We start from the raw sequence: 13,245 nt of genomic DNA, 5'->3' as shown, positions 1-13,245 counted from the left end.
TATTTACAAAACCATGACAATGGGATCTGCCCAACATCCCAGGTTCTCTGGGAAACTCAGATGAAATGTGGTCAGTTTTTGGGTCCTAAGTACGTGGTTAAGGAGGGACAGCACCTGCGAGCAGGAAGGGCTTGGAGTTCATCACTGCCACTCTAAAGATTCCAGGAAGGTCCATAGGGCCCCCATGGCCTTGGGGATGAACAAACACAATCTTTGTGGGGTGCCTTTGTTGAGTAACTAGGGAAAACTCTGTGTGTCTGTCTTTCTTTTATTCTACTAATGAAAGAAAAAGAGAAGAAAGATTTCCCTTTAGAAAATCAGAAGACAAGGGGAAAGCATTAAATGCTGAAACCCCAGAGGGCATCTTTGGAATCTACCCACACAAGCCAAATTTCTTGTCTTTCTAAATCCTTCCAACTGCTCTGCGGGCCAGGTGTTGGTGGCTAAGTTAATGACTGTCACACAGGAGATGAACAAGTTCAGGTTGGCTCTTGGGACCTGTGGGTGTTGGAGTCAAAGAGAGAGAAAGTCTTTATCTGGGAGAGGTTGCCTGGGAGAGGCATCTGGGTACAGGGAGGTTTGACAAAACAAATGAAGCCTGGTAGCACTTTGTAGCAGAAGCCCTGGCCTGGGTCCCTGAGTTCTTGTTTCAGGTCTGATACTCATTAGCTGTGAGACCTTAGGCAAGTCCCTTCCCTCTTCTGGGCTCTGATCTCCACATCTGAAAAATCAAAGTATTGAAAGAAATGGCATCTAGGCTCCCCTCGAGTCTTACCATTTTGTGCTAAGGGAGTTGGCCCAAGCTTGGGATCAGGTTTTGAGATGTCATATTGAGAAGGCATTTAGAGATGATTATAGTGAATGCTTCTGCAGTGATGTTGATCCATATCCACAATAGGGGGTTTCACCAGTCTTCCTTTTATGGGACAGAGTAGATTATTCTTAGGGATCAGATTTTTCTTAGGGATCTGATATTCTTAGGGATCAGAACCTTTAGTGATAAAGATATAGAATGAAAATATCATTCAGCAATAAGAATGCAAGTTCTTAAATGATCATCCATTTATCTGTTCATCCATAAAACCACTTATCCATATGTATATATGTGTGTGTGTGTGTGTGCACACACACACATACATAGCTGTGTAATGGCTTCCATTAGCCATTCTGTAATGAATCCATTTATCAGTTTGTTCCTGAATCCATGTATCCGTACACATACCTATTCATATATATACATACGCATACATGTGTTCATCCTCCTATTCATTCATTCGAGAATCCAAACTTCCATCCATCCATCGGTCAAGTCATTTACACATACATGCATAAGACATATACACCCATTCATGTATGCACCCAATTTCTCATCCATGCATTTATAGATCAATGCATCCATCCAAATATCCATCAACTCTTAGTACATATACCCTTCCATGCATCTAGCCATTTATTTATCCACCTATGTACTTATCCATTAATTCATGAACCTATACATACATAATAACTACATACATACCTACATATATACAACACATACAGCCTCCTAGCCATCATTTATCCGTCTATGCACCCATTCATTCATCTGTCCATTCAGTGATGAACCATCATCTATCCATCCATCCATCCATTCATCCATCCATCTATCTGCTCTTTGCAATACCTTCAGAGAGAGAAGACCCTCATTTGGCCCTCTAAGGAGCTCATTACACAGTGATAGATAAGAGAACAGATATTTTCAATAGACTATGCAAACTCCTATGATAGTGTGTAAAGAGACAGAGGTGAGAATGGAGAAAAATATGTTGATAACAATAGCTACTAACCAATAAACCATTTCTTTATGCCTAGGTCATTGCTTATAGTTCATACCAATTTTATGAGTGGCACATTATAATATTCATTCTGATGATGAGAAAACTGAAGCTTAAGAGGTTAATTAATTCTCCCATAGTCACACAGCAGGTAGGTAATACAGCTAAGACTCCAACAGCCCTATCTGAGAGCCAAAGTCCCTTTCCTCATATTCACCCATTCCAGAGGAAGAAGTAGGAATAACAGCAAAGGGAGTCAGAAACTTAAAGAACTCCTCAGAAGCCTCAAGCCAGAAGGGACCTCCAAAGATCTCCTGTCTTCGCAGGTAAACTATATCACAGGCGACAGATGAGGGGAGGGACCATTTTCTTTTGAAAGAAATGGAGATTCTAACACCTCATCGAAAGTAGAATGATGACTCTCTCCCTCCCGACAAAAATGTCCATGTCCTAATCCCCAGAACCTGTAAACATGTTACTTGACATGGCAAAAGGGACTTTGCAAATGTGATTAAGGATTTGAGGGTTGGGGGAGATTATCCTGGATTATCCCAGTGAGCCGAATGTAATCACTAGGTAGGTCCTTATAAGAGGGAGAAGAGAGAGTCAGAGTCAGAAAGGGAGATTTGAAGATGGAAGTAGAGGTCAGAGTGATTTAGGGCCATGAGTCAAGGAATGCAGATGAAACGTAGAAGCTAGAAACAGGCAAGTAAATGGATTCTTCCCTGGGGCCTCCAAAATAAAAGTAGACCCACTGACACCTTGCTTTTAACCCAGTGACATTGATTTCAGACATCTGACCCTTAGAACTATAAAATTAATTTGTATAGTCTTGAGCCACTGAGTTTCCAGTAATTTGTTACAGCAGCAATGAGAAACTAATATATACTATTATCAGTATCTTCTTCCCCAAGAATCAAGAAACTCTTCTCTTTTTTTTTATATTTGGCATCAGTATCCCTTCTGATTTTGTATCTTAGAGAATAAACATGAACTTTTTTATAATAGCATTATTAAGATGCAATTCACATACCACAAAATTTATCCATTGCAAGTATACAGTTTCATGGTTTTTAGAGTATATTCACAGATATGTATAACCATCATCACAATCAACTTTAGAACATTTTTGTCACCTCGAAAAGAAACTCTGTACCCTCCTCTTCTAACCCTTATTTCTCCCCAAGCTCTAAGCAAACACTAAGATACTTCATGTCTATATAGATTGCTCTGTTCTAGACATTATATATGAATGGAATTCCATAATATATGGTCTTTTTTGGCTGGCTTCTTTCATAAAGTATAATATTTGCAAGGCTTATCCATGTTGTAGTATGTAGCAGTACTTCGTTCTTTTTTATAGCTGAATAATATTCTTCTATATGGATAGGCCACATTTAATTTATCCATTCATCTACTGAAGAATCTCTAGGTTGTTTGGCCCTTTGGGCTATTATAAATAACACTGCTATAAACATTTGCAAAAGTTTTTGGGGGTACGTATTTGTTCATTTCTTCTGGGTTGTCTCATTTCATCTCATTCTTTTCTAATATCTAGAAGTGGAGTTCTGGATCATATGGGAACTTTATGCTTAATCATTTGAGGACCTGTTGGACTGTCAGAGTGCTGTGACATTTTACACTTCCACCAGCAGTGTAGGAGTGTTCCAATATCTCCATAACCTCACCAACACATATTATCTGTCTTTTTTGATTCTAGTCTTTCCAGTGGGTATGAAATGGTAACTCATTACAGTTTTGATTTGGATTTCCCTGATGACTAATTTTGTCAAACATCTTATTTTTTTGCCATTTGCATATCACCTCCTTTGAGAAATGTCTATTTAGATACTTTGTCCAATTTTTAATTTGGTTACTCACCTTTTATTAAGTTGTAAATGTTCTTCGTATATCCTGGATGCCAATCTCTTATCAGATATACGATTTTCAAACATTTTGTGTTTATCAATTATTATTTATTAATTATACATTGATATATAATTAAATATTTCAAATGTTTGAATATTAATTAAATATTTCAAATATTTTCTCCTATTCTGTGACTTATCATGTCACTTTCTTGACAGTGTCCAGCAAGGCAAAATGTTTTTAATTTTGATAAAGTCCAAGTATCTATTTTGCATTTTGTTGTTTGTGTTTTTGATGTCATTTGAATAATCATTTAAATGGAAGAATGATATATGTAAACTAATTAGAACAGGGTCTGGCATATAATAAGTGACTGATCGATACTGAGCTGCTATTATTAATAAGGTAAGAGGGCTCTAATCTAGCACCTGATACAGGCAATTGCATAGACATTTTCCCATGGTTTGCTTCTAGCCACTCTCAAAAGGTAGGGATTACTGGAGGTCACACTGTGGCTCAGTGGGTTAGGAACCTGACAGGTATCCATGAGGATGTGGGTTTAATTCCTGGCCTCACTCAGTGGGTTAAGGATCCAGCACTGATGCAAGCTGTGGCACAGGTCACAAATGTAGCTCGGATCCAGTGTTGCTATGGCTGAGGTATAGGCTGGCAGCTGCAGCTCCAATTCAACCCCTAGCCTGGAAACTCCCATATGCCACAGGTGTGGCCCTAAAAAAAAAAAAAAAAAAAAAAGGAAAAAAAGGGGATTTTTATCTTCCATATACTAACAAGGAACCCACAACCTGAGATGTTAAATGATGGTACAGGTGATAAAGGCAGGATTCTCACCCACCTCTTTGCCAGACCACAAGCCTGGAGCTCTTCCCAGTATCCAACACTTTTCTAAGCCTTCCAGGCCAATAAAAGACAAAGTCTAGATATTGGTGCCTGATTTGGGAGAGAACCATTTCTCAAGAGCTAGGGTTTACTCCGAGCAGTGCAAGATGGTACGTGATTGAGGAGTGGATGATGACACTCTGGAAACAAGTTATATTCATAGAAGCACAGGGTTCTGGGCTGAGGTGTCTGATATAGGTGGGAGTGACTTGGAGAGGGGAGAGAAGTCTACAAGACTCCATAGAAATCAGGGGAGGCTTCATGGAGGTGGTAGCTTTTAAATGATAGTAGGATTTAGGTGTTTGAAGCAAGTAGTAAAGATAGATAGGTAGAAATGCAGAGAGAGTACTGAGTTTTCTGCATTAGGCAAAAGGAAAAACAATGTTTAATATGAAATAATGATAATGACAGTAACTATAACAATAATCATTATTCACATGTCAGGCATCATTCTAAAGTTTATGTGAGCTAACTTAAATCTTTACAGTGATCCTTTGAACCAGGTAATATTATCATCCCCATTTTACAGATGAGAAAACTGAGGCACAGAGAGATTAAAAAATTTGACAGATCACAAATTTGAATGGTGACAAAACCCAAATCAGCCATTGGGGCAATTATGAGCAGTAGAAGTCAAAAGAGCATAAAACTGCTGAATAGTGTCAGAGCAAAGGCTATAAATCTAGAAATTCATAAATTGAACCTAGACATTTTTGGGTTCAGTTGATGATTCTATCCACTTCCTGGCTATGGAATCCTATCAAAGCCCCTTAACTTTCCTGAGCCTGGATTTTATACCTGAAAAACAGGGCATGGATACTCTTAGTTAAGTCCCTAGAAGGTTGATGTGAGGATTTCCAGAAATCAAAGTCATCCAAGTAGGGACTCAATAAATATTTAAATTAGGAGGGTACTGGCATTATTTTCTTTTAGGGTGAGGGTCTTAGAAACACAAGGTGAAAGTCAGAGGAGACCTAATGTTGTGAGCAAGTGTATCCTGGAGGTTTGGAATGCCACTTTGGGACCCAACTCTTTGGATTCAAATCCCAGCTGAGCCTCTTCCTAGCTTTGTGCCTAGAGATATGTCACTTTGTGTCTTTGACTTTAACTCTTCCATACAGCAAAAATGGATGAAAAGAGGACATGTTCCCAGGGTTGCCCTGAAGATTAAATGAGTCCACATACTGTACTAAGTGCCCAGAATAAGGCCAGCAAAAGGGGAGCTCACTGTGAGGGTTTACTCATTAATTCAAGGGGCTAGGCCAGAGGCACCCCCATGCTACAGAGCACACCATGCCAGTGTTTATGAGGGTGGCCAGGCACAGTGCATCCAGCTCCCACAGCAGGAAAGTCAGTCCAGTATGTCAGCTATGATGTTGCCATCAACAGCTGCTGGTGTCATGGCCTTGGAGCCTCCTGTCTCATACACCAGAATCCAGCGTTTCACTCCCATAAACATGTGAACATTCAAGAAATAAGGGAGGCGGGCCTCGTTCTGTAACTGAAAAGATTCCAGACACCAGCAATTGCCCAGTTCCAACACACACACACACACACACACACACACCCCTACACTCACACACACGTGTACTCCCACCAGTAACCAGCCATTGTGTGAGGCAGTTGAACTTTCTACTGTTCATATTTGAGTCTGCACGAGCAAGATTGCTTCCCAAGTCCTATTTATGGCCGTTTTGTTTTGGAGGAGTTAGCAAGGGCGCGGGGAGCAGACGGATATTGTTGTTTTCCAGAGCGTCTATTTAAAAAATAGAATGCTGTGATGGGTTGGGTTTGAAACAATGAGGATAAACACACACTGTTGGTGATGTTTTTCCCTTCATTTCTTTGCACTTTTTGTTGAAACCCAAATCCGAAATGACCATGATTATGGATATCCTATTGTAGACACCAGTTTTTTTTCCCCTTAGTTAAAAAGAGTTTAAAAAGAGAGACCTAAAATATTTGAATGAGCTCTCTGACGAAATTTCTGTGAACATCTGCACTTGCCTTCGGAAGCTCTGGCAAAATCGTAATTAGTTCATCTGATGTGTAACTGTGTCTTTAAGTGCTGCCTTCCTTGGGGTCTGGGGTGGGGGGTGGGGGTCTTTTACCTCTGCAGGTCCAACTAGCTCATGGGGCAGGTAGATTAGGAACCAGATTTGGCCTCTGTCCTTTACTAGCTGGGACAAATAATTTAAACTTTCTGAGTTTCGGTTTCTGCAAAACAAAGGATAGTAAGGGGGTTTTTTTGCTTTTTTTTTTTGTTGTTGTTTTCTTTTTTTCTAATTTATTCATGCATTTACATATTCAAATATTTATTGAACACTAATTTTGGGCCAGGTAGCATTCCAGGCACTGGAGATTGAGCAGTGAACAAAACAGAGTCTGCCCTCATTCCTGTATAGGATGAGAGATCATAAACAAATTAAATAAGAAAATTACATAGGAGCTTAAATGGAAAACCAGAGCAGGGAAAGGGGATTGGGTGAGACTGTATGTGTGCGTGTTGGAGTGGGGGTGGTGGTTAGAGAAAGTCATCCAGAAAGGTGTCACTGAAAAGGTGACACTTGAGACAAGATCCAAAGGAGCTGAGAAAGCAAACCATGCATTTGCCTGGACAAAAAGATTCCATGCGTGTGCAAAGGCCCTGAGGTGGGGGTGTGCCTGGGCTACTGGAAGAGCTGCAGGGAAGCCAGCAGTGGGGGTAGGGGTGGGTGAAAGGGTGGGGAGTAGGAGATAAGGTCAGAGAGGTAATTTTATAAAGTATTCCTGAGGATTAAATCATTGCATGAGCCACATGCATAATAGATATACAATGACCAGATTTTACATGGTGAACCCATAAAAATGAATGAGCAAGTGGAAACTGAATGGCTATCTTATTTATCTGTCCAGACACCAGGACTTGGACTTAAGGACCCATCTTACTACCCCAACATTTAATCTTCCCTAGGTTATTGACACAGATAAAAATCTTGATCAATGCCCTCCCCGATGTCAACTGCTGACATTGTGAAAAGAAGGGATCTGCTAAACATCCTGCAGTGCACAGGACAACCCCCCATCACAAAGAATCATCCAGTCTCTGAGGTCAACATGGCTGCAGTTGAGAAACTTTGGCTTAGGGGAAGAGCCCCAAATCTACTGTTTCTTTCTTTCTTTTTTTTTTTCTTTGTCTTCAAACTCCCATTGTTTTAAACTCCATTTGGTGATTCTTGAGGGTGTGTGGGGAGCTGATAGGACAAGATTGAATAGGGGGTGGAACCCACTAGCCCCTCCACCCACTCCGGGGTTGGGCTGGAGAAGGGGGGGTGATTCCTGGCTAGGATGAACTCAATTCTATTTCCCCTTCCGGGGATCTTTGTTGAAAGCATTAGCATGGACTAGGGGGAAAGGGTGGAGGTAGGAGCAAGCACAATTTTCCAAAATAAAGTCATAGATAAGAGATTAAGATCCCTGAGACTGTGGCACTACTGTTCACAGCACAAAGCCTTTATCCAGGGCTTTCCTAAGCATGGAGGGATAACAGATATTATCAGAGTAACACATGAGAATAATGGTCTCTTATTTTGAAAGGGTGGGTCTTCTCTTTTGCAAAGAGCTCAGCACACTTCCATCCCCACTAGCCTTTCTTTCACAGGGACCAGGCTCCCGGGAGAATATTTAGTAAACCAGTTTGGAAGGAGGGCTGGAATTGAGAGCAAGTTTAATAGCATGCCCAATGGGAGCATGATGGGGGGTAATAAAGATAAATTTGTTTCCTTGAGTCTCAGCCCATAGCTCTATTCATTCATGCAATCATTCATTCATTTATTCAACAAATGACACAATGTGACAAGTTCTATGGTAGATAGTAGAGACACAACTGTGGACAAGACCCGGTCCCTGACCTCCAGAGACTCAAAAGCTAGACAGAAAGGAAGACAAAGATGTAGGTACAATGATATGGGACTTCCTGTAGAGTCCAAGGACTGCACAGAGTGATGAGGCTGTGACAGATAAGATCAGAAGTGCTTCGGAGCCAAGGGATATATCTATTCCACTCAGGGATTCAGGGAAGCCTTTCTGGAGGAGGTGAGGTCCACACCTCTTTCTCAAACTTGACACTATTTGGAGTTCCCATCATGGCGCTATAGTAAGGAACCCAACTAGTATCCACGAGGATGTATGTTTGTTTGATTCCTGGCCTTGCTCAGTGGGCTATGGATCCAGAGTTGCCGTGAGCTGCTGCGTAGGTCTCAGATGTGGCCTGGATCCCGCGTGGCTATTGCTGTGGCTGTGGCGTAGGCCGGCAGCTGCAGCTCTGATTCAATTCCTAGCCTGGGAACTTCCATATGCTGCAGGTGTAGCCCTAAAAAAGCAAAACAAACAACAATCAAATAAACTTGACACTCTTGACAGTTTGACGTGGATAACTTGGTGTCATGGAGCCCTCCTCTGCACTGCAGGATGTTTAACAGCGTCCCTGGCCTCTACCCACTAGATGCCAGTTAGTAGCACCCTCTCCCCAAAGTCATGACCACTGGACATTGCCATGTTGTCCCCTGGGGGAAAAAATCACCCTCCCCTCCCCATGAGAACCTCTGGTGTAAAGAAAGGTGCAAAGAATGTATGGAAGGCAGGGTGGTAGAAGGCTCTGGACCACTGTACTCCATGGCCTTGTACAAGTTTGAACGTTACTCCAGGATCCACTGACACCACTGTGAGTAACACAATCTAGTCTTGGTTTTGAAAAACTCCCTCAGTGACTGGATGAGAGGGGTGAAGGTGGCACAGGGCGACCAGCAGGAAGGTCTTCCCCAGTGAATCAGTCTGGGGCCTGCAAGTGACCCCAGTGGACTTTGCTTGATGCCAGGACTGCAGAGAGGAGCCCCTTCCAGCTCAGGCCTGGCTCCTGGGCTGACACATCCTCCTGGGCAGCGGTCCAGGCGCTGAGCTAGGGAGGAGTTCCTCTTCCAGGTCCGCTGGCTCCAGGAGACAATACCAACATCCTGGCCACCCCGTGACTCAGAGCAAAGGGCCTTTCCCTTTCTGGAAAGATTGCTCAGTTTTCAACAAGGATTAGGTGTCAATAGGAGAACACTGAGACTTTACTTCAGAGCCAAAGCACCGTGGGAGTTCTCCTGGCTGAATCCACAGTGCCAAAGGGAAGGAAGAGAACACATGCCTGAATCTACGATGTGCCAGGCGGGGCTCATACCAGACACACAACCTATGGGAGTGCGGTATTAAAGCGTACAGCGCTTTCTTGTCATCTCATCTGTTTTACACAAATGCCCATTCCCAAGGAATTTGAATAAAATACACTTAGCACTAAAATAATTTTAAACTTAATTTCAATTAAGTTCCTTATGAATGTCAAAGATCACTGTTCTGAAGGAAGTATTGCCATCTTACAGATGAAGAAACAAACCCAGAGGAGTGAAATAAACTCCCAAAGTCACGCTACTGAGGAAGCTGGGGGTTCAGGGGTTCAAATTCAATCTAAGTATAAAATCTGAGTTTCTGTCACTTCCCACCCTTTCAAATCTCGTGAGACCTCACACACAAACATTTATGTCACTAGATATTAACGCTTCCCCAAATTCTGGGTGTTGGAATTATCAGGAATTATATTTGATTTTTCAAATTTCTCCAAAAAATTCGGCCAGTAGTCTTGCAGCTAATTAAGATAATAGCAGTATAGGGGTTCCCTTGTGGTTCAGTAGGTTTAGGATCTTACATTGTCACTGCAGTGGCTCTGGTTACTACAGTGGTGTGGGTTCAATCCCTGATCCAGAAAATTTTGCATGCTGCAAATACGGTTAAAAAAAAAAAAAAAGATAATGGAGTTCCCCCACGGCTCAGCAGGTTGAGGATCTGAGGTTATTGTTGCGGTGGCTCTGGTTACTGCAATGGCAGGGTTCAATCCCTGGCCTGGGAACTTTTGCATGCTGTGGGTTTGGAAAAAAAAAAAAAAGATAATAGCAATGCATACCATATTGAGTGACCGTGATGTGCTGATAAATTGTATACCATATTCCTATTTTAGAGCTGAGAAAATCAAGACTCAGTGAAGCCTTCCAGCTAGGAAATGGCAGAGGTAAAATTCAAAGTGGAGCATGTCTGGCTCCAAAGCACTAAGAGAACATGGCATAGTTTTAGTCCCTGCCCACACTTTGGGCTGCTTTCCTCCTGGGCTGAGGCAGCCTTGACAGCCGCAACCAGCGGGAGGGCCATGGGCAAGGCAACAGCACCTGTGCCCAAGGCTTTTCTTTCCTGGAAAATAGCAGGGCTTTTATGCAGCACCAGGCAAGGATTCGATCTCAGGCTCTTGACGTGACCTTGGGAACCTCTCAATAGGAACAGGCTTTTCTCTCGCTCCCCCACCTTTTCAGACCTGCAAACTCCTCTGAAAATTCAACCACGGAGGAAGGTCATGCAGACAATGGCACCTTCCCAGTGCTTTCAAGAAGAATGTGCCAGGATTCTCCCTGCAGCAGCCAAAGCCATCACCTTAAACTGGTGCAAGAGCAAATCACTCCTTGCTGAAAAGACTCCATTTTTTTTTTTAATCAGATCCAAACTCCTTAGGTAGCCCTTCTGTCATAGCCCTGCTGAAACTCTACCCTTCTACCCATCACTGGTCACATGAGCCCTCTAGCTGTTTCCCAAACACCCACACTGACAAATATTCATGGTCTTTTATTTGTACCTCCTATTCTTTCTGCCTGAAATTCTGTCCTCTGCATTCATCACTGGTTCCATCTCTACCGTGGCTTTGAATGGGCTGGTAGCGGGGAGTCATACAAGGTTCCAGAACAGAAGAATAGACAAGAGAGACTCGCCGTTATTGACCACCTACAATGTGGCTGGCTGTATGTGGCACTTAATCTAATCCTCTCATCATCCTCTTAGGTAGTTTGATAGAAAACTGTGGTTTAAAGAGGAATCATCCTGCCCAGAGCCAGCCAGTTGCCAAGGGCAGAAGTGAAATTACAACCGAGGCAGCAGTCTGCTCAACTCTCTTTCTCTATGTCTTTGGTCAGAGCCCTTTAAGTCATGAGCTTGGGAAACTCTTAGAAGCTCAGCTCTGGGGCAATTTACTGGTCCCCACAGGAGCTGGCAGCCTTCACAAAGAATTGTTAACCTCCCAGTGGGCCCAGTGTATCAAGGATTTAGACTTCTTACACAGCCAGCCAATCAACTGGAGAACAAAAGAGCAAAGGCACCCAGGAGCATAAATCCATCCAGTATATCTGGGGATTAAGAGCCTCTTAGCATCTCTGCTACCTGTAATTAGAGCCCCCAGCGAACAGGAACCCTGGCAATGGGGGAGAGGAAAGAAGACGACCACTCACTGACATGGGAGTCTTGTCAGCATGGTTTATGGCCCTACCTTGGGCCTCTCCAAACAACTTTCTGCCCGATCACTATCACCCCTGGCTCCAGGGCCAGCTGTCCTTCTGCGTTATCTGCAGATCAGCTAAAGACCCAAACACGGTTTAAATTCCCACCCATGGCTTGCGTGTTGGATTAAGGCAAAACTCCAAGACATCACGTGGGGGCCTGAAAGGAAGTTCATAGAGCAGAGAAGGTGTGTGATCTTTGCTGGAGCTGTCAGATGACCCGGACAAGCCCAGAAAACACCAGATGCATGCAAAAGGGCAGAGGCAGGGAGCGGTCCTCCTCTTCCAGAACCCCTGAGCACCAGCACAAACTCATGTTTTATTCCCTCCCCCAATCTACTTAGGACTCCTGCGTGCCTGGGCCACTGGAAGCTTGCCACTGCAGGGTTCGCCAAATCTTCCTGGAAGGAGCTAGATTGTAAAGATTTCCAACTTTGTTGCAACTCCTTGACTTGGCTGCTGTGGCAATACATGAACAAATGAATGAATGAATGAATGGGTGGGGCTGCGTGCCAATAAGATAAACAGTGGTCCCAGTTTAGCCCAGGTGTCATAGTTCATCAATCCCTGCTTTACAAATTATATGAGATCTTTAAATATGTGCCTTAGCATTTCATGAAACTGTCTTTTGTCCAAGGTAGAAGAAAAGGTCCTTTTTTTCTTTTTTCTTTCTTTCTTTTTTTTTTTTTTTAAGGCTGCATCCATGGCATATGGAAGTTCACAGGCCAAGAATTGAATTGGAGCTGCAGCTGTGACCTGCACCTCAGCTGTGACAATGCCAGATCCTTTAACCCACTGCACCTGGTCTGGGATCAAAACCACACCTTGGCAGCAATCTGAGCATCTGCAGTTGGATTCCCTTTTTTTTTTGTTTTTTTTTTTGTTGTTGTTGTTGTTTTTTTTTGTTTGTTTGGTTTTTTTGGGCCGCACTCACGGCATATGGAGATTCCCAGGCTAGGGGTCTAATTGAGCTGTGGCTGCCAGCCTATTCCACAGCCACAGCAATGTTAGATCCGAGCCACATCTGCATACTACACCACAGCCCATGGCAATGCCGGATCCTTAACCCACTGAGCAAGGCCAGGGATTGAACCCACAATCTCATGGTTCCTAGTCAGGTTTGTTTCTACCACACCATGATGGGAACTCCTACAGTTGGATTCTTAACCCACTGTGCCACAGCAGGAACTCCAAGAAGATCCTTCTTAAGGGGAAGATTTTCCTGAAAAGGTGAGTGAATATGGTTTTCCATCCTTTTTTTAATTTTTAATTTTTTT

The sequence above is a fragment of the Phacochoerus africanus genome, chromosome 15, assembly GCF_016906955.1.
Source record: "Phacochoerus africanus isolate WHEZ1 chromosome 15, ROS_Pafr_v1, whole genome shotgun sequence".
NCBI classification, from domain to species: Eukaryota; Metazoa; Chordata; class Mammalia; order Artiodactyla; family Suidae; genus Phacochoerus; species Phacochoerus africanus.
The sequence above is the reverse complement of the archived record's forward strand: the minus strand, read 5'-3'. Positions refer to the sequence as shown.